This window comes from Narcine bancroftii, chromosome 5, assembly GCF_036971445.1.
Source record: "Narcine bancroftii isolate sNarBan1 chromosome 5, sNarBan1.hap1, whole genome shotgun sequence".
NCBI lineage: Eukaryota > Metazoa > Chordata > Chondrichthyes > Torpediniformes > Narcinidae > Narcine > Narcine bancroftii.
Genome location: NC_091473.1, coordinates 25,848,886 through 25,873,484, shown reverse-complemented (window position 1 = coordinate 25,873,484; position 24,599 = coordinate 25,848,886). Strand labels below are relative to the sequence as shown.

Here is a 24,599-nt window from a genome sequence, read left to right as displayed (position 1 = left end):
ACTGGGTCGTGTTTCTCTGACTTCCTTCTGAAGTCCACAACCATCTCCTTGGTTTTGTTAACATTGAGGACAATGTTATTGACATTACACCATTCAATGAGCTGATCTATCTCCTTCCTGTTCCTCATTGTCGCTTGTGATTGTGCCAACAATTGTGATGTCATCGGCTAACTTGTAGATTGCATGATAGCATTGGAATCCTTCCAATAGATGAAAATGTGTGAACTGTGGACTATAGACTACGTCTGCATGCTTGCCCAACCTTCTTCAATTCAGTGCAAATAATCAGAACGTGATGAGGAGAATTAAGCAGGTATATTGTAAGTAAGGTGTCAAAAGGAGAAAATATTAGCCACATGACCGTATGTGGGGAATTTAGGAATAAGTCTCAAAATGGATCATAAAAAAGGAACAAATTAAAAGAATAAATTGACAATGCAATGCAAGGTCTTATGGTAAATTAGGGGATATTTAAGAGGGATAACGGACAACAGGATCGTGGTTAAATATAAAATGCTGAAACAGCTGAACATGGGAGAGGATATAATGCTGCTGCTTTAGCAAATAATAGATTTTTTGCATTCAGACAGTTGTGTCATCTAGCAAAGTTTAAAAAAAGATGCTAAAAAAAATGATGCAAAGGCATGCAGATTTATCTAAGGTGAAAACATATTTTTCAAATTATTTGGCTTAGTTCAGCATGAAATTTAGCCAGAAATTTAGGATGAAAATATAACTTTAAACAGTTGTGAAACCTGGCAGCCATGTGAAGCCTTAGAGAGGCTTCTGAATACAGACTGCAACTTGACCTCTTGACTTTAGACCAGAGCAGCATTCATGTGTGCCTCTATTTACAGTCTCAAAGAAAGAGGATTTCTTAAAAAGTCTTCACTGCTCTGCATTGTAAGCATGCCTAAGTAAAGAATGCACAGAGTGAGGAGGTAAGTTGGGTGCAAAACTGAAAAACACTCAGGTTGAAAATTGTCTACTAAAGTGGGTCAAGGATAAGAAGTGGTTCATTTAGGCCACAGTTGTTCAATTCATGCAATGGTTAAATTGAGTTGATCAACAGCAAAGGGATCCATCAACTGTCAGCTGTTTGTGGCTCAGTTTATTTAGACCTCTGCCTGTGCTTGACTACATATGGAACCAGAATTTAGCAGGAGGTCACTGAAATCTTATTCTGCCACTGAGATCACCAACAAGTCTGGCAATTGAACATTACTCACTATTGGACAGGTGAATGTCCAGACACATGGTGTGATGGTTTGTTATTGTTGTCATTTCAAATCATTTAATCAATATTTTAATTTTTTGTAATACTATTTGAATGCCATACACATGACAAATAGGGTGACATTAAAGATGCTCAGGGTGTTTCAGAGATGGGGTCCAGGATTCTGTCTGCAATGTCAAAATATACCTTGGAGTCTATCCTCTCTTGCTTGACACCAGTTGGGTGCAGAGGGTTAACTTGTCCTCTGATTATATCATGTAAGCCATCAACCTAGACAATAGGTGAGGTTCAGGACTATTCAACTCAATGAACAAGAAATGGCAATGAGATTTCCAAATTTACAGACAGCACACACATGATGAATAATGCTGAAGCAATACACTAAGATGCAGAAAAATGGCACAAATAACACATGATTGGTAAAATGACCAATGTAGCTAAGGTTCAGTTATCCAAAAGCCAAGTGATTCCCACAGTCATCAGCTGATGATTGGAATATATAATCAACAAAACCACTGATCCATGCTTATTCATCAAAAATTTGGTTGGTGATGCCCACTTCGAGTTTGCCGACCCAATTATATCCTTCATCAAACTGTGATCTGAAGGGCTGAATTCCAGAGCTGAAGTAAAAGTGATTGCCCATAATGTAAAGGCAGCATGTGGAATCCAGGAACCTGGGAAGACAAACTGTTGGACATCAAAACCAAAAAGATTCTGTGGTTGGGGTTTAACGAGACACCCAGAAAGATGCTTGTTGGTGTCAAAACCCAATCATCTCAGCCTCAGAATCCCACTGCAATAATTCCTCAGAGAAGGGGGTCTTGTCTAATCTTCTTCAGCTGATTAATTTATGAAGGTTTAGAAGGTTTATGCTTCCTCATATTTGCACAATCTTCAACTCAATTCATAACTCCTCAGCAAATAATGGAGCCAGTGGCTGCATTCAGCAAATTATGGACAACATTCTGGCACAAGCTACTAAGTGTCAAAGAATATGTGGACAACAAAGAGACCAATCAATGAACAGAGAGAGGACACAACCACCTATCCTTGATGTTCAACTGCATAACCATGAATTAAAACCCATCATAGATACTTTGGAGGTCACCACTAACCAGAAAGCTGACTGGATCAGCCACATCATTATTGTAACTACAAAATCAAATTGGTATGCTGGTGTCTTGCAGCATGTGACTCACCTCCTGACATCCCAAAGCCTTTCTTTCTTTTGTAATAGTTGTTAGGGTCTGAAAGAAGACGGTTCAGTCCAAACAAATCTCCAAAAGCTTAATACAATCAATATTCAAGCAGCTCACTTTATTGGTACTCCATCTCAAATCTGATACTTTCATTCACAACATAAATAGTGTGCATTGTCTGTCTTGTGCAATGCAGAGTCCAATTATTTGCCTTGTCTACACCCATAGTCCCATTCACAAGACCCCCAGAAAGAAGATGGAAAAGTTCAGCAAACACAAGGGAAAGTCTTTATGAGTGCCAGAAGCACGACAGTACAGGTCCTTCTGCCCATGATGTTTTGCCAACCCATTTATTCCTACCAAAACAATAAACTAAACCCTTCCAACCTCAACCCTCTATTTTTCTTTCATCCATGTACCTGTCAAGTCTAGTAGTTCAAGTTGGTGGCTCACTACCACCTTCTCAAGTTAGGATGGACCAATCCTTGCCTTGCCAGCAATATCGCATGCTGGAAAATGAGTAAACAATGTGATGTACGATCATTTGTTCAGTTACAAACTTAAATAGTTATATACTTCAAAAAAAGTATGTGAATTGGGTAATGGAATAGAAGGCTTTGGAGTTACCAATGGGGAATACACAAGAAATATTGGTGTCATTCAACAGTGTTATAATATAATAGTGAGCAAAGCACTGAACGTCTTTTGAGATGGAAAAACCTGAAAGATAATACTGAAGTTGTGTTCAAGTTATGAACATCGGAACATGATTAAAGACAACGTGATCTTGATGCTTGAAATCTACAATATGAACAAAATAATTGTGAATATTCAATATTCATTTGAAACAACTGATATTTTCTTGTGCAAATTTGAACAATGTTGGGATTTCTATAAAAACATTGAGGTTTCAAATCAAGAGTGACCACAAAAACAGGTCACCTCATCATTACAGTTTGGGTTAAAGGCCTTCCACCTTTTCAGGATTTCAAAATTTGCAAATCACTGACAAAAAACATGAAATGAATAAAAATTGATTGGCCAAAATATTTAAAAAGTAAATAAACACATTTCTTTGTTTATTTTCTATCCACCTTTGTTTTTCCAACCACCTTTCTTGAAGCAACCACAGATTATGTGGTTTTGTGTACTCTACATCACCTTTGTTGACCTCACCAAAGCCTTCGACACCGTGATCAGGAAAGGGCTTTGGCAAATACTAGAGCGCATCGGATGCCACCCAAAGTTCCTCAACATGGTTATCCAACTGCACGAAAGCCAACAAGGTTGGGGCAGATACAGCAATGACCTCTCTGAACCTTTCTCCATTAACAATGGCGTGAAGCAAGGCTGCGTTCTCGCACCAACCCTCTTTTCAATCTTCTTCAGCATGATGCTGAACCAAGCCATGAAAGGCCTCAACAATGAAGACGTTGTTTACATCCGGTACCGCACGGATGGCAGTCTCTTCAATCTGAGGCGCCTACAAGCTCACACCAAGACACAAGAGAAACTTGTCCGTGAACTACTCTTTGAAGACGATGCCGCTTTAGTTGCCCATTCAGAGCCAGCTCTTCAGCGCTTGACGTCCTTTTTTTTTTTTACGGAAACTGCCAAAATGTTCGGCCTGGAAGTCAGCCTGAAGAAAACTGAGGTCCTCCATCAGCCAGCTCCCCACCATGACTACCAGCCCACTCATATCTCCATCGGGCACACAAAACTCAAAACGGTCAACCAGTTTACCTATCTCGGCTGCACCATTTCATCTGATGCAAGGATCGACAACGAGATAGACAACAGACTCGCCAAGGCAAATAGCGCCTTTGGAAGACTACACAAAAGAGTCTGGAAAAACAACCAACTGAAAAACCTCACAAAGATAAGCATATACAGAGCCGTTGTCATATCCACACTCCTGTTCGGCTCCGAATCATGGGTCCTCTACCGGTATCACCTATGGCTCCTAGAACGCTTCCACCAGCGTTGTCTCCGCTCCATCCTCAACATTCATTGGAGCAACTTCATCCCTAACATCGAAGTACTCGAGATGGGAGAGGTCGACAGCATCGAGTCCATGCTACTGAAGATCCAGCTGCGCTGGGTGGGTCACGTCTCCAGAATGGAGGACCATCGCCTACCCAAGATCGTGTTATATGGCAAGCTCTCCACTGGCCACCGTGACAGAGGTGCACCAAAGAAGAGGTACAAGGACTGCCTAAAGAAATCTCTTGGTGCCTCCCACATTGACCACCGCCAGTGGGCTGATATCGCCTCAAACCGTGCATCTTTGCGCCTCACAGTTCGGCGGGCAGCAACCTCCTTTGAAGACCACAGAGCCCACCTCACTGACAAAAGGCAAAGGAGGAAAAACCCAACACCCAACCCCAACCAACCAATTTTCCCCTGCAACCGCGTCTGCCTGTCCCGCATCAGACTTGTCAGCCACAAACGAGCCTGCAGCTAACATGGACATTTACCCCCTCCATAAATCTTCGTCCGTGAAGCCAAGCCAAAGAAGACAATGCAGAGCATTTCTCAGGAACACAACCCACCCCCCTAACCCCACATGTGAGTATCACTTGTTTTATGCTGTGTCTCCCCAAAACCATTCTCCTCGTGGAAATACACCCTCATCACTTACTGGTGGGAAGTTCACACAGAAATCTTGCTAGAGGGTGGATCAGATATCACAGTACGATATCTACGAGGGATTGGATGGGAAGGTTTTTTTTTTGTTAAATTGACTTGTGCAAACAAAATTATTCGAGTTTGAAGGAGATTTTTTGCTTGTTTTCAACAGTCATTTCAAGATTTTTGACAGATTGAATATTTGTAACAATTTTTGCATGCTCACCTGAAGAATTTGAGTCTTAGACAGCTCGCTCAGTTTTTGCAGCTTTATTGCAGGCGGGAGCTTGCAAGTACTAAAAACCACTTCAAAGTCTGTTCAGGGACTAAAGTTCATCTTCATCATGCTTCAGGCCCATTTGTGAACATATCTGGTGCAAATAATATTGATCATATTGTCATGAAGTTTAATTCCTTTAGTTTATCAAAGGCACCTTTATCTGTGCATTGGGAATCCTCGGCATTTCTTGGTAGACGGTAGTTCATTTTTCTTCCAGGTACAAAGATACTTGAGTGGGTTTGCCTCTGTATGGTGGAAGAATGAGAAGAGCTGCCTGAAAATCCTGCCCTCATCTGCCTAACAATCCCTTTGTGACAACGTACTGGTTCCAAATTTATGGAGCAAAGATCCCTGGTCGTACAGAGCCTCCTTAAATGGCACACGACACAGTCAACTTCACAGGGCAGCTGGAGAACACCGGGCAGACTCAGAATCAATGCATCCAATCCTCCTGAATAGTCATGGGAAAAGGTACATAATTGGCTGTCTTGGCAGAGAAGCCATTGATCAACAATCATAATCATATGAGATTGAGCAACTGTCTCCAGGAAGACCCTGGGAATATGCAAGAAGAAAAACAATGATGAGGCAAGTGGCAACTCTCTCACTATGGCCAGCAGAGTGCAAGTCTTGTTCCAACAAGCTGCAGAATCAACATTGTCCTCGGATTGAGATTCTAAATTGGAGACAGGCCAATTTCAAGAAACTGAGAAAGGATCTAAACAGTGTAATTTAGGATAAGTTGTTTTCTGGAAAGGATTTGTTTGGTAAATGGACAGCCTTCAAAGGTGAAATTTTGAAAGTTAATAGTATTTGTATGTTCCTGTCAGGATTAAATGCAAATTTAACAGGCATAGAGAGCATTGGTTTATGGGGGAAAATTGGGATCTGGATAAGAAGAAAAGGGAGATGTAAAGCAGGCAGAGGCATCCAGGAACAAATGAGATTATTATGAAGTATTTAAAAAAAAAAGGAAATTTGAGGAGTAAAAGAAGTTGTTTTGGCAAATAACATGAATGAAATTCATAAAAATTTCTACAGGGAGATTAAGAGCAAAAGGATAATGTTGTAATTGTCCTGAAACTTTGTGCTATGCAGACGTTGTGTGGAATACAAGCTTCAACCTCATTATACCCAGAGAGAAACAACAGACTCCAGTGAGTCCCAAATTGAAAGAATGAAACCTTTTATCTACAATGAAAGAACAGTTATAGTATTTACAATGCTCTTGGTCCCAAGGGACCTCTCGACCACCCTCTAACATATGTGATTGGATTAAATGATCAATGGCTCAAGTCCCAAGAACCAGTAACCAGTCTCCTGGTTGATGGTGGGGTTGCTGCTTAGGGCATCCTAGCAGATAGTAAAGGATAAAATGGGCCTCCTGAAGATCAGAGTGGTCAGCTATATATGGAGCCAGAAAAAAATGGGAGAAGATGCTGTTTGTTTTTTTTTTTTTGCATTTGTATTTACTCAGAAAACTGCAACAGAGTCTAAGGAAGTAAGGAAAACTAAACATAATAAAGAGGAGGTCCTTCCTGATTTAAAGGAAGTAAGGGTTGGTAAATCCCCAGGGACTTACAAGATGTTCCCTTGAACATTGAGGGAGGGTAGTGTAGAAGTGCAGCTAAGGCTTCATTGTACCTGGAATCAGAGTCCACAGGGAAAGGAGAGACTTTCTGAACAGATCTGACCAGCAGCTTCTGAAGAGGATTAGGATACCATAGATCATTACAGCACAGAAACAGGCCCTGGCAGAAAGATTTAAAATGTCCGAGGAACAAGTGAGGTGCCGGAGGATCGGAGGATTGGAGGGTTGGAGGGTTGCTCAAGTCATTCTGTTTAAAAAAGGCTCCAAAAGTCACCCAATAAGAAATTATATGCCGGTGAGCCTGATGTCAGTAGGAGGCAAATTATTGGAAAGTGTTTTAAAGGATCAGATTTACAAGTATTTGGATAGTCAGAAACTGATTTCGGACAGTCAACATGACTTTGTACATAGTAGGTCATGTTTAACTAATCTTATAGAAATGTTTGGGGCGATTACCAGGAATATTGATGAAGGAAAGGCTGTGGATGGACTTTACTAAGGCCTTTGACAAGGTTCCACATGGGAGGTTAGACAGGAAGGTTCAGACACTCAGTATTTATGGTGAGGTGGTAAACTGGATTTGACATTAGGTGTTTGGGAGAAGCCAGAGAGTGGTGGTGGATGATTGCTTCTCAGACTGGAGGCTTGTGATTAGTGGTATACCTCAGCAGTCAGTGCTGGGACCATTGTTGTTTGTCATATATAACAATGATCTGGATGATAATGTGGTAAATTGGATCAGACAATTTGTAGAAGACACAAAGATTTGAGGTGTTGTAAGCTTGCAGATGGATCTGGACCAGCTGGAAAAATGGGCTGAAAAATAGATGAATTTAAGTCAGATGCATGAGAGATATTGCATTTATGAAGAACAAATCAAGATACGACATCAAGGGAAATGAGGACTTCAGTAGAGCAGTGGAATTCAGGAATACATATACATAATTCCCTGAAAGTGGTGTCACAGATAGATAGGGTTATAAAGAGAGCTTTTGGCATCTTGGACTTCATAAATCAAAGTACTGCATATAAAAGTTGGTCTGTTGTGGCAAAGTTGTACAAGACATTGGTGAGGCCAGATTTGGTGTATTTTGTGTAGTTTTAGTCACTCAATTACAGGAAAGATATCAGTAAGATTGAAAGACTGCAGAAAATATTTACGAGATGTTGTCAGGACTTCAGGAACTGAATTTATAGGGAAAAATTAAACAAGTTTGGACTTCATTCCCTGGAGCGTAGAAAAACAAGGGAATATTTGATAGAGGTATACAGAATTATGAGGGGTCTTCTTTGGCTTGGCTTTGCGGACGAAGATTTATGGAGGGGGTAAATGTCCATGTCAGCTGCAGGTTCGTTTGTGGCTGACAAGTCCGATGCGAGTATAGATACAATAAATGCATGTTGACTTTTTTCCCTGAGATACAAACCAGAAGACATGGATTAATGGTGAAAGGGGGAATATTTAGGAGGAACTTCTTCTCCCAGAGAGTGGTGAGAGTGTGGAACAAGCCAGCTGAAGTGGTGAATGTGAGCTCAATTTTAATATTTAAGAAGAATTTGGACAGGTACATAGATGGGAGGGGCATGGAGGACTATGGACTGGGTACAGGTCAGTGAGACTTGGCAGAATAGTTTAGCACAGAGTTGAAGGGCCAAAGGGTCTGTTTCTGTGCTGTAATGTTCTATGGTACGCTAATCCTCTTCAGAAGCTGCTGGTCAGATCTGTTCAGAAAGTCTCTCCTCTGCCTGTGGACTCTGATTCCAGGTACAATGAAGTCTTAGTTGCACTCCACTTTTCCCTCTTCAGAAGGCAGCCCCATCCGATTGTTGCTTTTGTTCCAAACTGTGAAACCAACAGACCTGTTATGAAAGCCCTGCTTATTTATCTCAGCTCGTATTTCTAAATCTCTTACCTGAAAATCCTTTATCATCACTCAAGCTCCTTACAGTTTCAAATTCTCACAAGTGCAGGTCACAGCTCCAGGGTTCTTGAAGGAATCACCAAACTGTGAAAAGTAATATTCTCTTAACCAGGAAGAGCCTCTTTTCCAGAAGCAGACATCATGGCAGAATGCAGGCAAACTTGGGACATTTCTCTTGGTACCCTCAATTCTCAATAGAAACAGGTTCATTTTCTTTGGTGACTTCTCAAAAGCCTGAAAACAACAAGTCTCGTTCCAACAAGAGAGGGATGCTCATGAAGATGCTAAACTGTCCATTTGCTTTCAGAACAGTCATTTTCTATATAACCAATATAACCATTTACAGAGCGGAAACAGGCCACGTCGGCCTTTCAAGTCCGCACCGGTTCACTAGAACATCTCCACACTGAATGATGGAAGGTAATGCAGAGTGGAAAGCTTGAGCAATAAAACAGAGTCAGGGTTTGGGGATACGGGGACCAGCTTAACACCCCTCACTGAATCTGATAAATTGAAAATGTTGGGATAAAAATAGAATTATGAAAATGCAGAATAGAGGTTTGGAAAACTCGCCGGACAACCGCTGAGAGGGTTAGAGTTTAACTTGAAGAAACCAAAGACAATCAGAAAAAGCTAACTGGAAAAAAAAAATCAAAGAAATTACCCAGGCAGAATAATTTCTTTAACTATACCCAGAAGAAAGAAAAGCAGATAACAATTATTTAGAGAGTCAGATAAAAGAGAACTTAAATGTTATTCACCTCCAGGATTTACAAAAAAATAACGCTGAAGGTAATAGCAGGGAAACATAAAACACAAGTCATCAGGTCAAGTCACCTTTATTTGCCATTCATATCATGCTGTACGGAAAAGTCGAGATAGCCACAGAGAACCTCACAACAAGAAAAGGCAGAAGGCACAGTTACAGCATTTTCAGCCAAGATTGCACAAAACTCTCTGAACAAAGCAGTTGAAATTTGTGGCCCAAGGAACATTGTATACACAAATAAAAGGAGGAATAAAGAAGCAATGTAGAGTTCTGCCTTAAGGGCAAGAATGTACCCAACAGATAGTCTGATCTGCAACTAAATCTTGAAGGCAAGCTTTTGTAATGGGTAGCTTTATTTTTGTATCGTATTTTTTCTTCAGTTCTTCCAATGTCATGTGAGTTTCAAGTACAAGGTTTTAATATTGTGAATAGTTATTGAGGCCAAACATTCCAAATTTCTTCATTGCCTTTAAATGCGTTGAATTTGATAACCAAATAAAGAGTCAAGGCTTTGATGACATAGAGAATAAACTGGGCAGAGTGTATCAAGAGTCAAAATTATTATGATCCACTTCTGTTGGACATGTCAGGGAATAAACTGTGCAGGAAGTACCTAGAAAAACAAGGTTAGGGTCTTGAAAACAGTAAAATGCAAGAACAGCAAGCCAAGTTGGTGTGGGTGGTGTCACTGAGCATGGGGAGAGGGGATGACAGTGGAAGTGAACAATATATTAAGGAACAGTTTGGGATATCCAGACTTACACAGAATTTGGCTTATCCCACAGTCAGCTCACCTCGGTGAACGATTGAAAATATGAATGGAGTAATAATCAATCAAACAGAATGTTTGATTTTCTTCAATATTCAATTTATTGTCGTAATAATAAGACAGCGTCGTATAACATGAAATTTCATTTTGGGAAACAGATTCACCACTAGCAGGAATTGCCAAAGCAGCTCTTACAGTCTTAGACTCAGAGAGAGAGGGCGAGTCAGAGAGAGAGGGCGAGTCAGAGAGAGAGGGCGAGTCAGAGAGAGAGGGCGAGTCAGAGAGAGAGGGCGAGTCAGAGAGAGAGGGCGAGTCAGAGAGAGAGGGCGAGTCAGAGAGAGAGGGCGAGTCAGAGAGAGAGGGCGAGTCAGAGAGAGAGGGCGAGTCAGAGAGAGAGGGCGAGTCAGAGAGAGAGGGCGAGTCAGAGAGAGAGGGCGAGTCAGAGAGAGAGGGCGAGTCAGAGAGAGAGGGCGAGTCAGAGAGAGAGGGCGAGTCAGAGAGAGAGGGCGAGTCAGAGAGAGAGGGCGAGTCAGAGAGAGAGGGAGAGCGAGTCAGAGAGAGAGGGAGAGCGAGTCAGAGAGAGAGAGAGAGCGAGTCAGAGAGAGAGAGAGAGAGCGAGTCAGAGAGAGAGAGAGAGCGAGTCAGAAAGAGAGAGCGAGTCAGAGAGAGAGAGAGAGCGAGTCAGAGAGAGAGAGAGAGCGAGTCAGAGAGAGAGAGAGAGCGAGTCAGAGAGAGAGAGAGAGCGAGTCAGAGAGAGAGAGAGCGAGTCAGAGAGAGAGAGAGCGAGTCAGAGAGAGAGAGAGAGCGTCAGAGAGAGAGAGAGCGAGTCAGAGAGAGAGAGAGCGAGTCAGAGAGAGAGACAGCGAGTCAGAGAGAGAGAGCGAGTCAGAGAGAGAGAGCGAGTCAGAGAGAGAGAGCGAGTCAGAGAGAGAGAGCGAGTCAGAGAGAGAGTCAGAGAGAGAGTCAGAGAGAGAGAGAGTCAGAGAGAGAGAGAGTCAGAGAGAGAGAGAGTCAGAGAGAGAGAGAGTCAGAGAGAGAGAGAGTCAGAGAGAGAGAGAGTCAGAGAGAGAGAGTCAGAGAGAGAGAGCGAGTCAGAGAGAGAGAGCGAGTCAGAGAGAGAGAGCGAGTCAGAGAGAGAGAGAGCGAGTCAGAGAGAGAGAGAGCGAGTCAGAGAGAGAGAGAGCGAGTCAGAGAGAGAGAGCGAGTCAGAGAGAGAGAGCGAGTCAGAGAGAGAGAGCGAGTGAGAGAGAGAGAGCGAGTGAGAGAGAGAGAGCGAGTGAGAGAGAGAGAGTCAGAGAGAGAGAGAGTCAGAGAGAGAGAGAGTCAGAGAGAGAGAGAGTCAGAGAGAGAGAGAGTCAGAGAGAGAGAGAGTCAGAGAGAGAGAGAGTCAGAGAGAGAGAGAGTCAGAGAGAGAGAGAGTCAGAGAGAGAGAGAGTCAGAGAGAGAGAGAGTCAGAGAGAGAGAGAGTCAGAGAGAGAGAGTCAGAGAGAGAGAGAGTCAGAGAGAGAGAGAGTCAGAGAGAGAGAGAGTCAGAGAGAGAGAGAGTCAGAGAGAGAGAGAGTCAGAGAGAGAGAGAGTCAGAGAGAGAGAGAGTCAGAGAGAGAGAGAGTCAGAGAGAGAGAGAGTCAGAGAGAGAGAGTCAGAGAGAGAGAGAGTCAGAGAGAGAGAGAGTCAGAGAGAGAGAGAGTCAGAGAGAGAGAGAGTCAGAGAGAGAGAGAGTCAGAGAGAGAGAAAGAGTCAGAGAGAGAGAGTCAGAGAGAGAGAGAGTCAGAGAGAGAGAAAGAGTCAGAGAGAGAGAAAGAGTCAGAGAGAGAGAGAGAGTCAGAGAGAGAGTCAGAGAGAGGGTCAGAGAGAGGGTCAGAGAGAGAGAGAGTCAGAGAGAGTGAGTCAGAGAGAGGGTCAGAGAGAGAGAGAGTCAGAGAGAGGGTCAGAGAGAGAGGGTCAGAGAGAGAGAGTCAGAGAGAGAGTGAGTCAGAGAGAGTGAGTCAGAGAGAGTGAGTCAGAGAGAGTGAGTCAGAGAGAGTGAGTCAGAGAGTGAGTCAGAGAGAGTGAGTCAGAGAGAGTGAGTCAGAGAGAGTGAGTCAGAGAGAGTGAGTCAGAGAGAGTGAGTCAGAGAGAGTGAGTCAGAGAGAGTGAGAGAGAGAGTGAGTCAGAGAGAGTGAGTCAGAGAGAGTGAGTCAGAGAGAGTGAGTCAGAGAGAGTGAGTCAGAGAGAGTGAGTCAGAGAGAGTGAGTCAGAGAGAGTGAGTCAGAGAGAGTGAGTCAGAGTCAGAGACAGAGAGAGTCAGAGAGAGTCAGAGAGAGTCAGAGAGAGTCAGAGAGAGTCAGAGAGAGTCAGAGAGAGTCAGAGAGAGACAGAGAGTCAGAGAGACAGAGAGACAGAGAAAGAAGCAAAAGATAGTTTCCCCCCACCCATCCCCAGAGTCAACGAGTGTCTGTAGATTCACCTCCACCACTCACTGCAGCCACACAGATCCAGTTCAAACCAATGGCAAACTGAGTTCCAGACCCTGCAGTGCCCTCAGCACCTCCTCACATCCTGGTTCTGATGCGTGGTACCCCTCCAGCCAGTTCAAGCCAGTCTTCAGCAGTCCAAAGCCCAGTGTGAGTCTCCCAACAGCAGTCGCCAGCAGCCTGCCTCATACTCTCATCCCTCAGCTGCAGAGCCCCCTCACTGATTCACCGCTGTGGTCACCATCTCCATGGGTCGGCTCCTCCGCTTCTCCCACTTGGATGGGGTGTGATCTTTCCATCCTCTGGTGCCCTGCTCCAGTCCTCCGCTTCCCCGGAGTCTGCAGCCCCTCATGGCTCCTGTCGATTAATGGGCTCCTCCATTTTGGGCGCAGACCTGTGACTGCAGGATTTCAACTTGAACCATGGTCAGCTCCCTCAGCAGGCTGTTCAAAGCCTGCACGGAGCCAACGGCAGTCGACTAGGTGGATTTACCCTACGGATATGCTGCATCTCTGCTCCCTCAATCTCCGCAGTTCCACACCACTGGAAGTACTGCCGCTACAGCAGTTCAGGCAGTGACACGATCTAACTTCCCGAGTGGCAGGTGGAAAAAAGGAAGATAAGGCCGAATGGTACACTGTGGCAACAAGTGCACTGAATCTCACACTGAGGATTTGAAGCATTTAGAGGCAGAGAAAAGGAAAAAATTCAAAGTAAATGCATAAATTGAAGCATTGGAAAGGGAGGATGGAATTGTATGTAATGACATGATTAAAGCCCTCCAAAGACATTCTTTCAAAGAAAATAATGTTCACAGTGTGAAGGCCAGGGAGATGTCTGATAACTAACTAGGTCAGTTGTGCTCACAAATTATTGGTGGAATATTTCAAAGAGAATTCCATATTTCAAAGGGAAGTTGTTTTTAACATCACAAAGAAACACAGAATTGAGGCAGCAAATACAACAGAGGTGAAGGTTTTAAGGGATGTACAATATTACCTCTAAAATGCTCTTTATTGACCACAGTTCGGCATTCAACACTGGAAGGCCTTCAAAATTGATCAGCAAACTTCATGACCTGTGACTCAACACCACCACCCCCCCCCCCCCCCCCACCCCCATGCATAATTGGATCCTGGATTTCCTCACCTCCATACCACAGACAGTGAGAAATGGTAGGCACATTTCCCCCACAATCTCCATCAGTATGAGAGCATCACAGGGCTGAGTTCTTAACCCTCTGCTCTTCTTGAATATATCTATGGCTTTTAGTTTGGTGTGCTGTCGGTCAGAAGCAAACACACAAAATCAAACGACTGTACCACAGGCTTAATTTGACATAAAACTACACAGAGCTAACTATGAGTGTGTGCTGCTGTTTGCTGTGAGCTCAGAGTGTGACCTCGAAGGGCCAGTGCAGGCTTATAGCCTGGAGGGTGATTGACACCCGACCGTCTGGGGCTTGGTCCATTCAAGTCGGCTGATTGACAGCCAGCCAGGTGTTGCCTTGACCCCATGCTGTTCTGCAGGTACAGAGGTTGCCCCTGCAGTAGGTCATTGGTGTACCACTACATTTGGTACTGCAACACCACCACCATCAACAAATTTGTTGATGATACCACGGGTGATACAAAAAGGGGCTATGAGTCAGCATACAAGAGGGAAAATAAAAAGTCGCATGATGGTGCATGGACTCAGTAGAATTTCTGTTGTATTTTTGTTGAATGACAACATTGTCTGACTGGTTTAATGCAACCTAGATTGTATACCTAAAATGGATGAGAGGGGGGGGGGGTGGCTTGGGAGGAGGGAGGGGGGGGGAGAAAAAGTCACTGTATATGTGTGAAAAATAAAAAGTGTATATCATGGCTAATGTGATTTATGGTGTGAAAAATAAAAAAATTAAAAAAAAACAACAACCTTGCACTCAGTGTCACCAAAACCAATAAGTTGATTGTTGACTTCAGAAGGAAAAACCAGAGGTGTATGATCCAGTGATTGCTGGTGAAATCGGAGGTTGAGAGGGTGAGCCAATTTAAGTTCTTGGGAGCCACCATCTCAGAGGATCTTTCCTGGACCCACCCCCCTAATGGCATCATGAATAAAGCATGACTTCCTCAGGAATCAGCAGAGGTTTGTTATGACATCAGAAACCCTGGCAAATTTCTACAGGCGTGTGGTGGAAAGTCTGAATTTGGGCTGCATCATGGTTTGGTATGAGACACCAATACCCCTGAGTGTAAATCCCACCAAAAGTCAATGGACACAGCTAAGGACATCAAAGGTAAAGCCCTGCCCACCATCAAGAACATCCAACGCTGCCATCGGAGAGCAGCAGCAATAATCAAAGATCCACACCACCCAACATGCTCTGTTCTTGCTGCTGCCATCAGGAAAGAGGTATAGGTGCAACAAGACTTGCACCAACAGGTTCAGGAACAGCTCTTACCCTGCCACCATCAGACTCCTTAACAATAAAATCAATCAGGAACTTAAAGACTCTTACTTATGCACTTGATTGATTTTTTTTAACCTTTCCCAGTTTGTTTACATTTCTTGTCTTGTTTGTATGTGTACATTGTGTAGAGTTTATTTTGCACTGCCAATAAGTGGTGGTTCTACCTTGCCCACAGGGAAAAAGAATATCAGGGTTGTATGTACGCACACAATAAATCAGAAATCTCAATCTGAATCAGAATGATATTTGAAGGTGGGAGTATCATTATAAATTATTACCACTTGTCATTATTAAAACAATCTCAACACACTGAGTAAATGCTTTTTATGAAAAACATCAGAGTGAAATATAATCCCAACATTATACAGTGTATTATGATAAGAATTCCAATCTATATCCAACATTTCATACATTCACAGCCTCAACCATAGTTTGGATTTTCATTCCAGATTGGCAATCACTCTAATCTATGCCAGATTGAACCTGCAGCATTTTGTGCAATAGTTTGAAAAATGAAGCAGAAGTTGTGGTCAATCTATTGGTAACATTTGTGTGCACAGTGTCAAAATTCCCATATTTGCGAAGAACTATTACGGCATTGGAACATTTAGTGCAATGGGTTTAAAAACTTTTCAAGAAATATGTGGTAGATTTTCTTAATCTCTTCCATGTGATCATAATGTTGCCATGCACCTGTAAGTGCTGGTCTTGTAGCAGCACTGAGAAAAAGCTACGCTTTTCAGAATTTTTTGTCACTCAATTTCCTTTGCATCACAAATTTTATACTAACTCTCGACAAGCATTCCAGTGGGTGGATCTGGACTGCCATACAAGATTTAGTGAGGTTCTGAAGCAATATACAATTCTCTATACCAGCCTGATTTCCTCATTGATCTAATGCCCAAATGACTTGCTTCATGGAACAAGCTCTTTTTAGTCCTGGATTCATTCCAGTAAATAATCTCTGAACACTCTCCCTTGCCAGCACATCTTTTCTCGCTCAAAATGAATGCCCTGCAGAACACCACTGGTGTCTGGTTGCCAACCAAAATAGGTTGGCATTATTCCCACTGTGTTTCCTGTCAACCAGCCAATGCTCTATCCATGGTAGTTCCCTTCCTGTAATTTCATGGGCTCTCATCTTGTCAGGCAGCTTTATGTGTGGCACCTTTTGAAAGTTCAAGTACATAACTTCCACAGCATCTCCCCTGTCTGACTTGTGATCACTTCAAAAAACTGCAAGAGGTTTATCAGGCATGATGTTCCTTCAAGGAAATCATGCTGAACCGGCCCCATCTATCCATGCTCCTCCAGGCATTCCATAACCTTATCCTTGACAACCTATTCCAACAGCTTCCCAATCACCAACGTGAGACTAATAGGTCTATAAGATCCTTTCTGTTGCCTGGTTCCCATCTTAAATGGCGGAGTGCCAGACTCCATTGATTCCTGGAATATTATTACCAATGTCACCACAATCACTGCAGCTACCTCCTTTGGAACCCGAGCATGCATTCCATCCACTGTGGGAGACTGATCTATCCTTAGATCAAAGTACCTTCTCTCTTATTCTCTTGTAACCTTGTCCTGAACTCCAGCATGCAGCTATTCAGCCTTATTTCTGATGGCAGAGAATGTCCCTGGCCATAGCCATTCCTCCCCAAACTTCATTTTAATTATTGGCAAATCCTTTTCCCTGAACTACACCATTGGGAATGATGTGGTTATCTCTAAATTGTATGTTGAGAAGAACCAACTATCCTCATTGATGACATCCATCTCTATGCTGCCAACAGGTTTTGCTACCTGCACAGCACAATAACACATTAACGTCCTCAGCTTAATATCATCCTCAGATTCTCTAGATGTAGAGATTGAGTCAAGAATCAGAAAGGCCTGCTTTGCCTTTTGGTCAGCTGAAAGATCAGGTTGGCCACCAAACAAGTGCAAGGGCCATTGTCATATCAGCCTTGTTATATGGATGCGAGACGTGGTGCCCATATCAGAGTCACTAACATTAGCTTGACCAACTGCAACAGCATCACCAACATTCTCTGATGAAGATCACCTGGTGAAAGAAGGTCTCCGATATTGAGGCCCTTTCTTAAACCAGAATGCCAGCAGTTTTAACCTTTTTGATGTCAAACTGCACTGCCCAGGACACATTTTCAGAATGCCTGACGGAAGACTGCCCAAGGACATCTTGTATAGCCAACTGTCCAGTGGTACAAGTAGGTTCTGCACAGAAGCCTCAGGAAAGCTGACGTTTCCCCATCAACATGGGAGGATCTGGCTCAAGATTGCTTGCGGTGGAGGGACACCATCAGAAAAGGCGTGGACGCTGCTGAGAAAAAGTTCAAAGAGGCAACAGAAGAAAAGCACAGAAAGCGCCACAAAAGAGCTTCTGCCCCTGTTGCCCCTCCAGGCCTCACCTTCCAAGTATGCAGCAAGCAGGGCCTGTCAACCATCAACCTGTGCAGTGTAAGGTAAAACATCATGAGATGGGAATGTACGGGGCAGTAACAAGATGTGAATGCATCCTTGTACTTACAAGATAAGAGAGACATTGATGGATTGAGAGGCAGGAAGCTAGCAGGGAAAGGATAGCAACAGTTTTAGTCATTGGACAAGTAATGATATGATGATGTTCTAAGCACATATCCAAGGGTATAAAAAATCACCATTTTGCTGATAACGGCAGAATGCATTCTCCGGCTAACATCGTTAGTCGCAAGTGTTACAATCCGGTAATAAAGAACAAAGAACCCTGATTTCGACTCAGTCTGGTGTTTGTCTCACTCATTCATGAACAAAGCAGACCTAACAGCAGCCACTCCAGGACGCACCTATCAAACGCCACAAAGTGATTGAAACGAACCATCATCATCCAACGGGATGGACAACCAGAAGAAGAATGTCACTGAAACTATCTTTTCCAACTTAGTGCCATTGTCCATCTGTCCCCATTTCAGCTCATCGTCACTGACCCAGGTCGAACTGCTGAGCAATTTTGAACAGCAGCGCATTTGTTCTCTTTCTTTCGAGTTGCAGTTTATCATTTTTGTTTTCAAATCTTTTCTGCACTGAAATGCCATCTAATCTTGTCAACAAGCCCTAATTCACCACTTCTATCAATCTAACTTTTCTAAATTCTGTCACTCTGGAGGTATTTTTTTTAAATCTTGTCTGGCTGTTCTCATTTTTATATATATTATGAGGAGTTGAGAACTTACTGGCCAAAACACAAATACAAAAAAACAGATGCTTTCTGCAGTTGCACAGGAACATAAAGCACATGAATAAACAAGCCCACATTAAATTACTGCAATGCACCTTGAGAGTAAAATAATTTGCAAGTAGAACATGAAAGTCTGAGGGGGGTGGGGAGAGGTTTGAAGATTTTGCAGGAGTCTAAGTGTACATCTGTGTTTCATCTCAAATGGCTAAAGGTAAAGGTTCCATTATTGTCACATAATACTACATTTAGAATGTAACATTTTTGAAATTCTTTAACTTTTGTCTATCGTAACAAGAGTCGTCACTTTCTCTAGTGCCCTGCTCAGAAACCTTCAGCACCTGGTGTTCCAAGGTGGTCTCCCCTCCAAATACTGACCAGTCCTGTGCCTGCTTAGCTTCTGAGATCAGACAATCCCAGGCGTACTCAGGCTATTAAGTGCTAACAAGAGTTATTATAATAATTTTACGTGCAAAAATCCTTCATGACAATTAATTATAAAACTATCCATCACACACCACCCTCTTGCCGCTGTAAGAAGAACAACAGATGCTGGTACTCTATTAGGGACTTCACTCACAAAGAGCAGTAGCAAAATCTAAATAAATATTCTTTTGGAGGCCAGATTAAAGTTATGCATTTTGGTGCTGTGATAGTCCTCATGCTGCAGGGTACATCACAACTATTAATATCAACTAATCCACCAGATAAGGTGATGATAAGGAAAAGTCATTTGACATTCACGTCACTGCAAACTCATCCACTGAAACTTACACGCAGAATATAAAGCAGGGCACAAAACATTTTCCTCAGTATTATTGATTCGTCCTTTCACCATTGTTGCATTTCAAAATTCCTGTCTCCTGCGCCATGCATTTCTAAATATTAACCACATAAAGTACTTTCCCCCTTATTGCAGCCAAGTTGAAATGCACTCCACAAAGTGTTGCTTCGGTTTATCTGAAGAAGATAGTAGCATCGTTCATAGGTCAGTGAAATGCAATTTGATGAGTTGGGGAAACTATTCTCCTGCCAGATTGCTTTTCCAGCTACAAATCAGATAGACGAGTCAGTGATAATGATACTGCCTCTGGAGATAAATCTCATATGCTATATACAACAGGAGGAAGAAAGCTTCTCAAAAGAGCATTTAAAAAGGGGACCATAAGCAAAAACGAGAGAGCATTTGAGGAAAGTGTTATTACCAAGAACCATTGATAGGGCTCTGATTCATCATGAACCACTCTGGTAAATGAAAATTTGAAGTTAGAAATAAAAGAAAATAGAGAATTCTGGAACTTTATTGCCGAGACAAGCAGGGCCTCACCATATCAGACATATTCCCTTAGACCAACCCATCCTTCTCACACCCATTGTAACTTAAAGCCATCTTGCTTTAAAGTCATTGAATTTTGCAGCTTGAACACAGGCCCTTCAGCCTAACTTTTCCACACTGACCAAGTTTACCATCCAAGCTATTTCCATTTGCCTCCAATCAGACCATATCCTTCTCACCCTTTCCTATTGATGTATTTGTCTAAATGTCTTGAATGTTAAAATTGTACCCACCTCAACCACTTTCTCTGGCAGCAGATTCCATTAACTCATCATCCTCTGGGGGTGGGGGGGGGGGGGGGGGAGAGAAGACTTTCAGCTCTTTACCTGATTTAAACAAGTAATGATTTTCTAAAATATTTGCTGTTTCTTTTGCCACAGATCCTGCCTGACTTGCCGAGCATTTACAGTATTTTTTTTGTTTTACTTTTGGGATGCCTCGGACTAGAAACAAGTTAAAAAGAATAAAGGTAATTTTCAACAATATCTTGAAAACAATATGACAACCTATTGGAACCAATGCAAACTAAACTATTCTTCATCTGCTTTATGGATTATAAGTCATGGGGTTGGGGAAGGGTTGAACAATTAGCACAGAATGAGAAAGAGAAAAATGCACCAAAATTGTCACCAAAATTGAAATATAGAATTATGGTCAAAGTTCCAATAAAAGGCATAGATATAGCAACAAACATAAAAATTTCCATGAATTTGCACAATCAGTTTGCTGGATAGAAGGCATTTTTTTTTTCCCACAAGAAAAATTACTTGACATATTCATGAATGGAAATTCTGTGGCTCTACAATTCCAACTAAAATTGAATTTAATCACATACCATTTCTTTTGGAATATTTGTTGGATTTTATGGAAATAGTGCTCAAGTAAAAGCCATTACCAGGTAATCAAAGGTAATATATAAAAAGGCGTATACAAAAAAAATTATAAGAAAAATAAAACTAGTATTTATAAATTCACTATCATAACAGTCAAACAGAAAAAAAAAGCAAACACTTAAACAATTACAACAAATGGCTCATTGAAAAAAATAACTACAGTATTATACTATACCACAAATTCTAACCACTTGCCTTCTGAAGTTATCTTGTAGATACATATAATTTCACAATCCATTAAAAACCACAAACTCACAAAACAAGGTCCAAGTGATCTAATAAATTTAAAAAACAATTGATAAAAAAAACCCCATTAAATTAGAAAATGTAATTCCCTTACAGTAGATTCTCATTTTTTTCCCCCCAAATTAAGGCATTCCATTTAGTATATGTAGGAGAGACAGCATCTTTCCATCTCATCAGTAATGAATGTCTAGTGTTACAAGCCCAGAGGACCCCAAAACCCAGCAGCAATAGAAATTCACCAACACAAATGGTTACTTAAACAAAAGTTGCTTTTAATTTTCTTTAAACATAAAAACAGGATCAAACTTTAACTTATTACTATTAACTTAACCCCCTTCTAATCCTAAACGTGTATGTAATGTGTATATGTTATGTTCAGGAAAGCTCTTTGTTTCACAGTCCAATCTCACCAGTATCAGGCAATTTTTATACTGTGCCCAGAATTTAACATTTATGAATTTTCACCAGACTCTTGTCCTTAAAGGTAAATGGTTACTGCTCACGAAGGTTCTTATTGGTTATAGAGAGAAATTTGTTGGTCGTTGAGCACACAAAAACTAATTTCCTCTGATTAGCCACATCATTGTCTTGCTGAAGAAACGTGCCCCATCATGGGTTTTCCAAATGATAACCTCTTTTTCCGGGTCACCACAGAGTTCCTCTTGTTTCCCTTATTTCAGGAGAAACACTCTAGCCAGTCATTTCCTCTTGTAAGGACTACGAGGATTTTCAACAGGATGAACACAGAACTCACAACCAGTCTTTAAAATTGGGTTTTCCACAAGCTGCCAGGTTGCTTTGTTGCAGCCTCAAAAAGATACTGCAGAACCAACTTCTCTCCCTCCCTCCTCCTAAAGAGAAATCACCTGTCTTTTTTTTCCCTCTCTCTGCTTGTTAAAACCAACCTGCCAAAGCTCTATTCCTTGAAAGATCTTTATCAGCACTTGAGCCTGGATTTCTCCATTTCCACCTTCTTTTGCAAAGCCACTGGTGCCTGGCTATCTAACTTCAGCAAAGCTCTTGTAAATTAAATGAGATGTGAAGTGACCAACACTAAACACTCCACAATATCTATCTCTTTTAAAACATATTTTTATATAATCTGTAACACCAGCAATAAGGGAGGCAAAAGAGACTACATGGGATGGAGACATAGTTAAATTCAAATCAGTTGTCCTCGTGGAACCAAAAAGGATAATTATAGGATTAGGTCTCAAATTCATATTGAAAACTAAAGATAAGGTATGAAAGATATCTTCCCAAAAAAATGGAAAGAGAGGAACAAGACCAAAACAAATGAAACAAAGTATCTTCTTCAGTCTTATACCTGTCACATTTTGAGGAAATGTTAGAGTAAAATTTAGCCAATTGCTTGACATGTCACCTTAAATTGTAAAAGTGAATGTCAGGCACACAAAGATGATGAATTTACCAATTTTAAGTTAAAATCCCATGTGGTATCCGAAAAGGAGTTGAAGATATTGCACCATAATTTTTAAATCTCATCTCGGGAATTATCTCTAGACTTGAATAATAAATCATATATAGATGATATCAAATTGTTTTGAGTCAGTTTAAAAATCAGAGATCATCCCAATCATATTTGTAACAAAATCACAGACCATTTAAACATCTTCATAGGCTTTCACAGGTGAATGAACCACATGCCTACCTGTACTGTATTAACTGGAAAGCTGTTCCTTTCCTGGCAAACAGCTGTCACAATAATATATTTAGAACTCAAACCGCAATTTTGAAGGATTGTTGAGGAAAGGATCTGAAGCAATCCAACCTCTTGTTAAAATAAAACACTAAGCATGACACAAAGCTAGGTTCTTAAAAAGTAGCTCTATTTCATACTTCGATCAAGAAACAGAAAGAAAAATATTGTCACACTCCTCATTTTCCAAGGGTTTCATTGCAGCTGTAAATCAGCATATCTCTGTGAGTTGACATTTCTGAAGCTTAGTGAGTAGTTAACATCACCAGCTTGTGATCCACAGCTAATAAAGCAGCCTGCATCTTCAAGGACCCCCACTACCCAAGGCAAGCCCTCTTCACTTTGCTACCATCGTGAAAAAGGTGCAGGACCCTTAGTCGAGTACTGAGCAGCAAAAGGACATCTTCCCCACTGCCATCAGATTGCAGAGCAATCAATGAACAATGACACTGTTTTACTTTATGTGCATTTTTTTAAAAATTATTGTTGTAAATGTGGTTTTATGTGAATGTTTACACTATGATGCTGTCATAAAACACAATTTCATGACTTGTTCATGATAATAAATTCTGATTCTGAATCTGGACTCAAAAATATTTTTCACTGTCAGAATGGCAACAAAGCAGCAAATTCAAAATCTATTCCATAACATTTACATAACCTACAGAAATCTTAATTTAAACTTATCAACTTCATCCAAGATTGTAGAGTTCTTCCTTTCTGCTCTTTGTCAGTTTTTGGTGGAACAAGTGTCTTGGGACTTCTTTGTTAAAATGCTACTTTAATGTGAGTTACAATCATGAATTTTACAGCAAAAATGAGAGAACTTGATCCTTGACATCACTTTCACACCATGTATAGATTTCACGCCATGTACAGAGTGTCAAGACCTGCTCACTAAGACACAAAGTTATGGGCTGCTTACCAAATGCTTAAGAGCAATGCCTGGTCAGGAAAGATTTTGACACTTTCAATTTTCAAACATGGAAGTAATGGGTGATATTCCTCTGGCAAGCTGGTTTCTGTAACTAGAATAGTTAAATATAAAGAAAGGAAATCTGGAACCAATGAACAAAGTGGGTGAAAACAAAAAAGAAACAAATTCTCTGTTGTGAAGGAAGATATTCTCAGCTGAATACAAAAAAATCTGTCTGAACTGTCATTAATTTAAAAATTATCAATATAATTTTTCTAATAATAGTTCTGCAAGGTTTATTTTTAAAATTGTGGTTTGCATCTATGGCAATTCCCATTACTCCCAATTGTGTTAATCAAAGCTATGCTTGCTGAGATTTACTTCAAAGCTGAATTTGTGACCTTTTCTCTCTCTCCACCCCGCTACTCCACCTTATCTGGAACATTCAAGGTAGCTTGCACAGTGATTCAGTTTATTGTGACACGCTTGCTTTTAATGTAAAGCACAAGAAACCAAGCCTTCCACTGGCTTCAACTCCCCTAATGTAATTATTGCAAAATAAGCACATTAACATGTCCCTTTGTTAATTAGAAGAATCTGATAAAAAAGTTAAAGAAACACAGGAGCTGTTAGCTCAGAAGATAGATATAATGGAAAACTATAATAGAAGAAACAATATAAAGATAGCGGGTCTTAAGGAAGATTAAGGCGGCAAAAATATGAAAGAATTCATAAAAGAATGGATCCCCAGGGTCCTAGGAATGCCAGAATTACAGGAAGGAATGGAAATAGAAAGGGCACACAGAACATTAGCCCCTAAACCACAACCACAACAAAATCCAAGATCCATTCTAGTAAAATTCCTAAGATATACGACAAGAGAAAATATATTGGAGAAGGCAATGAAAAAAATAAGAGAAGACAAAAAAACCACTGGATCAGAC

General features: G+C 41.4%; 1 protein-coding gene and 1 long non-coding RNA gene across 3 annotated transcripts in view; one reads left to right on the top strand and one right to left on the bottom strand.

Moving 5' to 3' along the window:
• The window catches only part of LOC138763207 (contactin-4-like), a 2,221,540-nt gene that overhangs the window by 1,969,308 nt on the left and 227,633 nt on the right, over window positions 1–24,599 (bottom strand). The gene's annotated exons all lie outside the window — the stretch shown is intronic.
• LOC138762648 (uncharacterized) overlaps window positions 207–24,599 on the top strand; it is a 34,444-nt gene continuing 10,051 nt past the window's right edge. Inside the window, exons 1-3 of one of the 2 annotated variants that reach the window (XR_011357016.1) lie at window positions 207–313; window positions 20,261–20,349; window positions 23,023–23,262. This is a non-coding gene — a long non-coding RNA (uncharacterized lncRNA). Of the gene's footprint in view, window positions 314–20,260; window positions 20,350–23,022; window positions 23,263–24,599 lie in introns of those variants that run through there. The other variant, XR_011357017.1, reaches the window with a different exon arrangement.